A 12,079-nucleotide genomic window follows, 5' to 3' on the forward strand; every position below is an offset into this window, starting at 1 on the left:
GGATTTTCTTCAATCTTATAATGGCAGGTCGGTTTGGATGGATCAAGTCGTTTCTAATGTGGATCTGGTTTTGTTTACAGACACATCAGGTTCTTATGGTTTTGGGGCCTATTTCGGTGGAAAATGGTGTGTGGGAGAGTGGCCGGAATCATGGAAGGATGCAGGTTTGACAAGAAACATGGCATTGCTGGAAATGTTTCCTATTGTGGTGGCTTTGGAGGTTTGGGGCTCTGAGCTGAGGAACAAGAAAGTGATTTTCTTCTGTGACAACTTAAGTGTAGTGCATTGTATTAACAACTTGTCAGCTGTTTCATTGCCAGTTCTGTCTCTTTTGCGCCATCTAGTGCTCAGGTGTTTGGATATTAATGTCTGGTTTTGTGCTGTTCATGTACCGGGTGTTCAGAATTCAATAGCTGATGCATTGTCTCGCTTCCAGTGGGATCGTTTTCGGGAACTAGCAGTTGGAGACCGATTGGCCCCGGTGGTTGTGGGATCTAGTGTCCGTGCAGCGTTGAATTTGGTGAGGTGTTCTGTTAACCCCAGTACTTGGTCTCGATATGTTTCTGCGTGGCGTCTTTGGCAGGAGCTAGAGGAGTCAGCAGGTGAGCAGGTGACGGAAGCGGACCGTCCCTATTTATTGTTGTATATGATCGGCAGGGCATTTCAGGAGGGTTTATCAGGCTCAGCTGTAGCTGGTAGGTTAGCAGGTTTGGCCTTCTTCTTTAAGTTAAGTGGTTGGAGGGACTTTACCAAGGATTTCTTGGTTCGCCAGGCGATGAAGGCATTTCAGAGGAGCTATCCGGTACGAGATTGGCGGCGCCCGGTATAGTTTGAAATACTGGGTCAGCTTTTGCGTTGCCTTAGCTGTGTGTTTAGTTCTGAATATGAATGTCGGCTATTTGGGGTGGCCTTTGTTCTGGCGTTTTTTGGGGCATTTAGGATAAGCGAATTGGTGAGCAGAAATGTTAAGTGTCATGGCGGGCTGTTATCACAGGATGTAGTGTGCTCGGAGGAGGCAGTACGGTGTTATTTGAGGCGGTCAAAAACCGATACAGCCGGTAAGGGTTGTTTGGTGGAATTGTGGGCTGTGGACGGTTTGTTTGAATGCCCTGTGAGATGGGTTTCTGCATTTCTGGAGGTGAGAGGTCCATCATAGGGTGCCTTTTAGTTACATCAAGACGGATCTGCATTATCGGTGTATCAGTTTATTACCATCTTCAGGCGGGGTTTAGCTAGTTGTGGTCTGAATGGTTTGGAGTTTGGTTCTCATTCGTTTCGGATTGGGGCTGCCACTGAGGCTGCTCGCTGGGGTTAGGGGGTTAAAGCTGTAAAAAAGATTGGTTGCTGGGAGTCGGCGAGGTATCGGTCTTATGTCCGGCCTCATATGTTATAAGATTTTCCCCCAATTTTTTGATAGCGTTATTATTTGGTAACGATTTTCTTTTCTTTTTTACATTCCCCCCCCCCTTTGTTTTATGTTTCAGGACCCCCTCGGTTGATCTGGGTGTTAGGTCACTCGTATGTATATTGGGGTTCCATTCGGGCCAACGCAATACCGGCGGGGCGCCAGTTGGGCACAACGAAGGAGGTTGCGATGGTTCGGTGTATCGGTGTCAGGGATTTGCTGTGGATCCGGGTAATGCCCGAATTTCATTTTTATGCTAATTTAGGCCCCCGGATATACTCGTTTTGCATGCGGGTGGGAATGACTTGGGCTCCAGGACGTCTAGAGACTTGATCCGTGACGTCGTTTGACTGCCTGAGGCATTTGGAAACCTATCCGGGATTAGTGCTCGTATGGTCGGACATCGTTGCACGCCTGGCATGGCGACACGCCAGGTCAGTCGAAAGGATAAATAAAGCTCGGAGCAAGGTGAATAGGGAGGTTTCCCGATTCATTGCTCTGCATGGGGGGGTTGTGGTTCGTCATCGGGATCTGGAAGTTCCGTCTAGGGAATTTCTGCGGTCTGATGGGGTCCATTTGAATGATATTGGCATAGATATGTGGGCATTAGCATTGATGGAGGGAGTTGAAAAGGCACTTTTGATATGGCGGGACTCTCAGGCATAAGGTGTCATGCCTGCTCGTTATGGCGGAAAAGGAGGGGGGTTTTGAAGGCGGTTGCTTACATCGAAGGAGGACGGGAGAACCCACTACAGGCAAGAGTGACTCCCATCGGTGTTAAGCGGGTGTTAAAATTTAAAACGGGTCCCTACTGAGCGAGGTCTCAGCGGGACATTTCTGGATGGGCAACAGTCAGCTGGGTCCCTGTGGGCCGGTTGCAGTGCGGCTAGGGGTGGCATGGTGGAGCTGTTTGTTGCAGTTTTTCAAAATGTATGGGCAACAGTCAGCTGGGTCCCCCTGGGCCCGTTGTGGTGCGGCTGGGGGTGGCATGGTGGAGCTGTTTGTTGCAGTTTTTCTCCAAAAATGGTGGAGCCTTCAATTCCCCTCCTCCTTTTTCAGAGTTAATTTAATGTTAATTAATGTTATTTATGTTTACATGCTGTTATATAATAAATGAGGCTGCTGTGGCCATTATATCCAATGTCACAGTGTGGTGGTTTTTATTTATAGTAAGTGGGGGGTTTTCAGTGGGCTGCGTATAGTAGGCCGTATAGTCATACATTCCGAAGTCATGCACAGAGTATATATGTGCACCATCTGGGAAACAGCATCAGGCAAATTCAGACGCCACACACAAAATATGTGTTAGAGTGTAGTAGGGGTCATAGGGAACCAACCAAAGGGAGATATTAATATGGAAAGATCCCATCCAAAAGATATATATAGATGTCCAGACAATCAAACCCAGAGTCTGGCACACAAAACGGAAACACCACTGCATAGATTCGTAAGAGCTAAACCTGCATATACGGTATGTAAACCTATGGACATAGATACTTACTGAATCCCTAAAAGAAAATAAATGTTTTTTTGTTTTTTTTCCAAGTTTACACATGCATATGCTGAAGTTGTCAATTGGGAGTAAATATCATCTCATATAACTCATTCATACATCCATTCATCTGTCCCTAACCACACAAAATCATACCTCTCAAACACATTGCCTGCATGTGTGTACACAAGCAAAAAAATGTTTATTCATACATGTGTAGCACCCTGAGGATTCGGCTGCTACAGGGGTATTGCACCTCAACCCAGAGGTGTGATATTCCACTCCCGGGTAAGGATGGAGTGTGGGACTAAGCCCAGAAAGCTGCATGCACGACACACATCCCATTTCCGAGGAACAGACCAACGGTACTCCCACTTAGAAATGTGCAGGTACGACCGAGTCTGTTCCTGGCTGGAGTGGGAGGGGGGTGGTACATCCCAAGTAGTGTAGGGGCAGATAGGGGGAGCAGCCTGGGTAAAGATAGGAGCTCATTGGGTGCTGGTCACCTGAGCTCACACATAGAGGGAGTATTTAAGGTGGGCACCATCTAAGATCAGGGTCAGTCTTTGCAGAGGAGTCAGTTTGCCACAGTCGGTCAGTCTGTGAGGAGTCAGTCAGCCTTTTGCAGAGAAGCCAGAGGAAGAGGAGCAGAGCAGCCCCAGGCCCAGAGAGAGTGAGAGAGGAGAGTCAGAAGGACCCAGAGAAAACAAGCAGGAACTCTGAGAACCCATATACAAACCTAGGGTGAAGAGTTGGCAATAGGGTACCGGATCCCAAACTGGTGGGGGCTAAAGCACACCTCAGGCAGAGACCGGAGGCCGTGGGCAGGATCTGCCACGGCCACCCACCACATCCACCCTGAAGGCAAACCACGTGTAGGGTCAGGGAACCCAAGGCCAAGGGTTTCCCAACAGAAGGCCCGAGGGAGCTGGACCTAGGTGGATCCCTGGTGGGGACGGCCAGAAGACAGGACAGGAAGGAGGGCTCAGGGTCACGCTCCGGACTTGCTTGGGGGTTGGCTGAATCCAGGACCTGGTGGACGCAGCACGGCTCGGGTGGTCACTCAAGGCCGGAGTGACCGGAACATCTGCAGTAAGTAAAGAACCCTGAACTGCACAACCCGACTCTGACTCTCATTACCATCATCCCTGCACTTCCACAACCACCATCCTCTGCACCTGACCCCCTGAGGCTATACCCCTCCCGTTGGGGGTTATACTACCTAGCTGCACAAACACCATCAGCCTCAGCGGACCCTGCTGCAGCGGCGGCCGTAGTGACCGCAATTCAACGGGTGGCGTAGTCGACATAAAGAACTTTAGTAACATCAGTAAGGACTGCCACACACTGAGCTTGACACCCTGGGCACGGACCGGGTCACAGCCACTCGGAGACTACAACCCCCATCTGATCCGGCTCCGGGTATTCCCCTAAAGAATATGGCCCAGGGGGCGCGTCAACTTTGGCGTAGTCGGCAGGATTACGTGCCCGCAACACCCGGGTACTGCGTGCCTGAAGAAAAGAACAAGTTTACCTCAAAAAGAAGTCTCCTGCCGGTTCCGGAGGGTCCCCGCCATCGGACTCCATCACAGATCGATTCCCACCGGTTGTCCGCCATTAACAGCTTTTTCCCGCCATCTGCAGAGTTTCCCGCCACTGGGAGACGATTCCCGCCATTTCCGAAGGTTTCCCGCCTTGGAAGAGCGGACGCCATTATGGGCGTGCCAGAGGGTGGCAAGAGGCCGCCTCCCATCGTGGGCCAGGACCGAAAATGGCGCCAAAAGTGGAAACCGCCCCCACCAACAGAGACTGTGATGCTAGAGGTGTCTGTCAGCGTTAAAGAACTGCCCCTGGAGCTGACAATCACCAAGTGGCCCCGGGACCGCCCTCGGAGTGGGAGGACTGAGAACAAGAGAGCAAAGATGGGTGTCGCCTGGAGCAGTCTGGAGAGAGCGCACCCGGAGACAAGAAGCCTAGAGCTGAGTCCAGAAGAAGCTTACCCGGAGATGGGAGAAGAGCAGAGCAGCACCGGCCCGCTGGCCAGGAGCCTGCTGGAGACAACAGAAGGAGAGCAGAGCAGCACCGACCCGTTGGTCAGGAGCCTGCTAGAAGCAACGACCCCACTAGGCCTAGTGGAGGTCTTGGCAAAGCTCCCCCGAGATCGGGAGTGTGCGCAGACTGTGCTGGAGGGCCTCGCACGGAGGATGGCCCGGGTGCAGCGAGAGACGTTGGCGGAGTGGAGCCGAGAGATGGCCCAGCGGACCGAGACTCGTCAGCGGAGCACGCCACCCGAGACGAGGAGACAGACCGCCTCTGAGGATGGCGCAGGAGGACTCAAGGCCGGAGACGGCGCCGAGAAGGGAGCCGAACGAAAGGAGGCAGGTAAAGGGGACGTCTCTACCCCAAACCGGGAAACCGCGTACCTGCCCCAGCTCCCCGTCGCAGAGCCCGAAGTACCCCCTGCCGTGCCCGTAACCGCAACGTCACCGCCACAGACTAGGCCTCAACCGGAAGCCGCAGCCGCGACCCCTGTGACGTCACACGCCTCGACCCCGAGCGTGACCAAGCAGGAAGTACCACCAGCCTGGTCGCAAGGCCTAGTACCCCCGGGCGCCGCAATACCAACAGCGCCCCCTACCTCCGCGGAGCCACCGGCCTGGTCGCAGGGCCAAGTAGCCCAGGGCGCCGCCGTCCTTACGGTGCCCTTCACTTTCCAGGTGCCCCAGGCCTGGCCGCAAGGCCTGGGCAACCCGGGCGCCACCACCACGGCGCCCATAAAACCAAGAGTGCCGCATCTGGGAGAATATCTGTTCGCCCAACATACGTGCCCGGATGGGCAGCCTTTTATATGGCCACCGGAGTTTCACCATCCCCGACTCCGGAAAGAGAGACCCCTAGATGAACCCCTGATCCCGGCTCCAAAGCCCGTAAAGAGGATCTCGCCCCCGCTAGCAGAAGCGCAGTTTGAGTGGGACCCCACCGGAGAAGACCTCATGGGGTTCACTCAGGAGACTCGGGCGGCCGCAGCAGAGCGTGCAGAGTGCTGCCGGCAGCAGCTCGAGGTCTTTGAGAGGGAGCGGAGAGAGAGGCGGGTCCGGGAACAACAAGCCCAGATAAGGAGCGCGGAGCAGAAGAGCCGGGCCAGGAGGAGTCCCCGTGCAGTTCATGGTCCCCCTTCCACCGGGACTGTGATAAAGTTCAATCTGCAGCACGGGTGGGGCTTCATCCGAGATCACCGCACCCCAGGCGACGTCTTCGTGACAAGAAGAGACGTTGAGTCCCACCTACCGGAGGGACACAGAGGACGTGACCTGTATATAGGGGACGAGGTCACCTTCACCCGGCACAAGTGTGCCAAAGGACCCTACGCCCTCCATGTGCATCGCCTGACGGAGGAGGAGCTGCGGTGTGAGGAGGAGCAAGAGGACCCGGACGGGTCTGAAGCTAAAGGTAACCACAAAGAAAGAGCAGGAGGACGTCGTCGTTGAGTACGGCAGAGTAGAAGCTGTATATAGTTACCCGTAGGGGTACCAAAGAAACTGTTGCTGATAGTATAGTCCCCGTTGGGACCAGCAAGTGTGAACTGTTACCCGTATTTCCCTTTCCTAATACCTGGCCGAGGACTGAGAGCGGCCATATCCCTTGTAAATAGTTGCGCGTCCTAAAGCGCCCCCTACTGGTTTTATAGGAAAGCCACGAGTTCCAAAGACTGTCGCACTTTACCCGGTCACACGTTGCACAGTGACCGGAGGAGGAGCCAGAGGCGACGAGAATGTTATTAATATGAAAAGTTTTATGATGATGCTGATATATATATGATATTTTATATGTTTTTATTATGTTGTTTATATGAAAAAAAAATGTATGTTTGTGGATGTTTTATATCTTACAGCCCGAGGACGTGCTGTGATTTACCAGGGGGGAATGTAGCACCCTGAGGATTCGGCTGCTACAGGGGTATTGCACCTCAACCCAGAGGTGTGATATTCCACTCCCGGGTAAGGATGGAGTGTGGGACTAAGCCCAGAAAGCTGCATGCACGACACACATCCCATTTCCGAGGAACAGACCAACGGTACTCCCACTTAGAAATGTGCAGGTACGACCGAGTCTGTTCCTGGCTGGAGTGGGAGGGGGGTGGTACATCCCAAGTAGTGTAGGGGCAGATAGGGGGAGCAGCCTGGGTAAAGATAGGAGCTCATTGGGTGCTGGTCACCTGAGCTCACACATAGAGGGAGTATTTAAGGTGGGCACCATCTAAGATCAGGGTCAGTCTTTGCAGAGGAGTCAGTTTGCCACAGTCGGTCAGTCTGTGAGGAGTCAGTCAGCCTTTTGCAGAGAAGCCAGAGGAAGAGGAGCAGAGCAGCCCCAGGCCCAGAGAGAGTGAGAGAGGAGAGTCAGAAGGACCCAGAGAAAACAAGCAGGAACTCTGAGAACCCATATACAAACCTAGGGTGAAGAGTTGGCAATAGGGTACCGGATCCCAAACTGGTGGGGGCTAAAGCACACCTCAGCCAGAGACCGGAGGCCGTGGGCAGGATCTGCCACGGCCACCCACCACATCCACCCTGAAGGCAAACCACGTGTAGGGTCAGGGAACCCAAGGCCAAGGGTTTCCCAACAGAAGGCCCGAGGGAGCTGGACCTAGGTGGATCCCTGGTGGGGACGGCCAGAAGACAGGACAGGAAGGAGGGCTCAGGGTCACGCTCCGGACTTGCTTGGGGGTTGGCTGAATCCAGGACCTGGTGGACGCAGCACGGCTCGGGTGGTCACTCAAGGCCGGAGTGACCGGAACATCTGCAGTAAGTAAAGAACCCTGAACTGCACAACCCGACTCTGACTCTCATTACCATCATCCCTGCACTTCCACAACCACCATCCTCTGCACCTGACCCCCTGAGGCTATACCCCTCCCGTTGGGGGTTATACTACCTAGCTGCACAAACACCATCAGCCTCAGCGGACCCTGCTGCAGCGGCGGCCGTAGTGACCGCAATTCAACGGGTGGCGTAGTCGACATAAAGAACTTTAGTAACATCAGTAAGGACTGCCACACACTGAGCTTGACACCCTGGGCACGGACCGGGTCACAGCCACTCGGAGACTACAACCCCCATCTGATCCGGCTCCGGGTATTCCCCTAAAGAATATGGCCCAGGGGGCGCGTCACATGTGCATGTGCACACACAAGTGCACACACACATATGTATATGGACACATAAAAACACATAACATTATTAATGTTCTTCACATATTAGTATTCAGCCACCAAATCAAGTGCAATGAGTGAAAATATTCAAAAACAGGGAAATGATGCACCGAAATCATACATCTCAAGTGAATCCTACAGTGTCATAAAAATACCCCTCGAGTGAATCCATTCAAATAAAAAGTGAGAATAAAAAAGTTTTTTTTAAATATGGTGACACAAGAGTGTATAAAACCACCCTACACAATGAAAGTGAAAAAAGGGGTTCTTTATTAAATAGGACAGACACAGAAGAAAAAATCCATAGGACTATTCTAAAATTCTACAGGAGCCCATAGAATATTAAAGGACACATCGGTACCCAGAAGTGCAAAATAATACATAACAGTGAGTTTAATAATCATTATGGTACACATTATGTAGAAATTCCACCAATAATACATATTAAGTTGTGTAAATTTAAAGTGCAAAAGTGCTGATGTTGTGTAGACAATATAACTAATATAAAGTGCTAAAAAGCCAAAATAATGGCATTCATTGAGGGACGTATAAAGTGCAAAGAAGAGAAGTGCAGAATGCTAAAGTGCAAGTATTCAGAAAATGGTCACTGTGAAACAATAGACTGAAATAATCTAATCTAAGGTGCTACAGTGCTAACAGGACATATTCACTGTGAATCAGTAATGTGGAAAGTACCAGTCTAAAGTGCTAGAGTGCTAAAAGGACATTTAGTGAGAAGTAGTTCTGATAATACCGTGTGTCATACTCACTCGTTTACTTCTTAATAACTTTGGGATCCTACATGTCTAGAAAACCTCCATATAGTAATAGTGCCCCCTCTGTGCCCCCATATAATACTAGTGCCTCTCTGTTCCCCCATATAGTACTAGTGCCTCCTCTGTGCCCCCATATAGTACTAGTGCCCCCTCTGTTCCCCCATATAGTACTAGTGCCCTCTCTGAGCCCCAATATAGTGCTAGTGCCCTCTCTGAGCCCCAATATAGTACTAGTGCCCTCTCTGTTCTCCCATATAGTACTAGTGCCACCTCTGTGCCCCCATATAGTACTAGTGCCCCCTCTGTGCCCCCATATAGTACTAGTGCCCTCTCTGTTCTCCCATATAGTACTAGTGCCTCTCTATGCCCCCATATAGTACTAGTGCCACCTCTGTGCCCCCATATAGTACTAGTGCCGCCTCTGTGCCCCCATATAGTACTAGTGCCCTCTCTGAGCCCCAATATAGTGCTAGTGCCGTCTCAGTGCCCCCATATAGTACTACTGCCCTCCCTGTGCCTCCATGGTCTGGGTCTGATGGGAGGGTGTGTGGCCTGATGGGAGGGCGCGCACAGAGGAGAGTGGCCGCGGCGCTAGAGAAAGGGGGAAGGCGCGTGCGCTGACAAGGGTGAGTTGATGGTCCGTGGGCCCACAGGTAGGAATCAGCGTTGGAATGGCAGAGGTGACTATTTATTTTTTTAATCCGGGGTCATGTATACAGTACGGAGCACTATGCGGGGCCGTGTTCACAGTACGGAGCACTATGCGGGGCCGTGTATACAGTACGGAGCACTATGCGGTGGCCGTGTATACGGTACAGAGCACTATGAGGGGGACATGTATACGGTACAGAGCACTATGCGGGGCCGTGTATACAGTACGGAGCACTATGCGGGGCCGTGTATACAGTACGGAGCACTATGCGGGGCCGTGTATACAGTACGGAGCACTATGTGGTGGCCGTGTATACGGTACAGAGCACTATGAGGGGGACATGTATATGACGCGCCCCCTGGGCCAGTGCTGTAGTGCGGCGCACGTGTGCGCGGGGAAATACCCGGAGCCGGATCCGATGAGGGTTGTAGTCTCCGAGTGGCGGGGACCCGGTCCGTGCCCAGGGTGGTCAAACCGACGGCAGTCTATTTGTAAGGTGGTTATGACTACGCCATCCGTTGATTGCGGTACGAGACCGCCGCTGCCAAACAGTCCGCTGAGGCTGATGTTATGTGTATGCAGCGAAGATGAAATAACCCCCAACGGGAGAGGTATAGCCTCAGGGCAGCAGGTGCGGGGATGATGATGGGAGTGATGGTGTGGATGTCCCAGTACGGATGGTGCGACAAGAAAGCACGGAGACGTGAAGGTACAGTTCGGGGTCTTTACTGATGGTACAAGGCAGACCCTCCCGGGAGTACTGGCTAGTAGTTGGGGCCTGGTTAGTCTGCGAGTAAGCCGGAGTTCCCCTGGCCAGGCAGAGTTGTAGGCCTTCCCGTTAGTCTGTACCCTTTCTGGCTACCCTGCTTTCGGCGGTTACAAGTAGCCCACGTCCCTGGGTATACCGTGTGGTGCTCACCCGTATGGCTGGTGACTTGGGGCCTCCTGTTAGCCTCCGCTCCGGGATGGCGGTGCTGGTCCCTTGGTTGTGACTGAGCCTCCGGGCTTTTATGGCCAGAGGACCTGGAATCCCCTGCCGGATGGATTCTGCTGCTGGGTAATCTTAGTCCCCACAGCCTCGGACTCCTGTGTCCGGTTTCAGTACTTTCTCCCAGGGCGAGCTCTGCACAGCTCCAGCCCCTGGCGCTTCTCCTTGGCTCCTCTCTTCTCTACTCACTCTCTACTCACTAACCCTGCCTCAGCCCCAGTTTTATATAGCGGAAGTTCTTCCCCTCCCAGGACTGGGCAGGAGGTGTGGCATGCTTAGGGTGCCTGACCAGGAAACCTCCCACCTGCTCACAGACGTAATATTGCTATTACTGTGGAAACCAGACCCCTGGGGTGCCACATATACGGTACGGAGCCCTATGCGGGGCCATGTATACAGTACGGAGCACTATGCGGTGGCCGTGTATACAGTACAGAGCACTATGCGGGGCCATATATATAGTATTACAGAGCACTATATGGGGCCATATATACAGTACAGAGTACTATACGGGGCCATATGTATAGTATTACAGAGCACTATGTGGGGCCATATATACAGTACGGTGCACTATGCAGGGGCCGTGTATACAGTATGAATCACTTTGGGTGATGTATACTGTGTGCAGCACTATGGGGGGCCATATATAAAGTAGTATGGAGCACTATGCGGGGCCATGTATAAAGTAGTATGGAGCACTATGCAGGGCCGTGTATACAGTACGGAGCACTATGCGGGGCCATGTAAACAGTACGAAGCACTATGCGGGACATGTATACAGTACAGAGTACTATGCGGGGACATGTATACAGTACGGAGAACAAGGCGGAGCCATGTATACAGTATGGAGCTCTATGCGGTGCCATGTATACTGTGTGCACCACTATGCTGGGCCATGTATACAAAACAGCAGTATTCGGGGCCATGTATACAGTAGTTCGGAGCACTATGCAGGGCCATGTATACAGTACGGAGCACTATGCGGGGGATATGTATACAGTACGGAGTCCTATGCAGGGCCATGTATACATATGGAGCACTATGTTGGACCATGTATATAGTAGTACGGAGCACTATGCGGAGCCATGTATAGAGTACGAAGCACTATGCGGGTGACGTATACAGTACGAAGTACTATGCAGGGCCATGTATACAGTACGGAGCACTATGCGGGAACATTTATGGTCATGTATACGGTACGGAGAACTATGCGGAGCCATGTATACTGTGTGCAGCACTATGCGGGGCCATATATACAGTATGGAGCACTATGCAGGGCCATGAATACAGTACGGAGCACTATGCGGGGCCATGTATACAGTACAGAGCACTATGTGTGGCCATGTGTTCAGTACGGAGCACTATGCGTGGCCATGTATACAGTACGGAGCACTATGCAGGGCAACGTATAGAGTACGGAGCACTATGCGGGGGCCATGTATGCAGTACAGAGCACTATGTGGGGGCCGTATATAGTGTACGGAGCACTATGCGGGGCCAGGTTTACCATATGAAGCACTATGCGGGGCTATGGATACAGTACGGAGCACTATGCGG

Source organism: Phyllobates terribilis, unplaced genomic scaffold (assembly GCF_046119375.1).
Source record: "Phyllobates terribilis strain yellow unplaced genomic scaffold, ASM4611937v1 Scaffold_3__8_contigs__length_932513732, whole genome shotgun sequence".
Lineage (NCBI taxonomy): Eukaryota > Metazoa > Chordata > Amphibia > Anura > Dendrobatidae > Phyllobates > Phyllobates terribilis.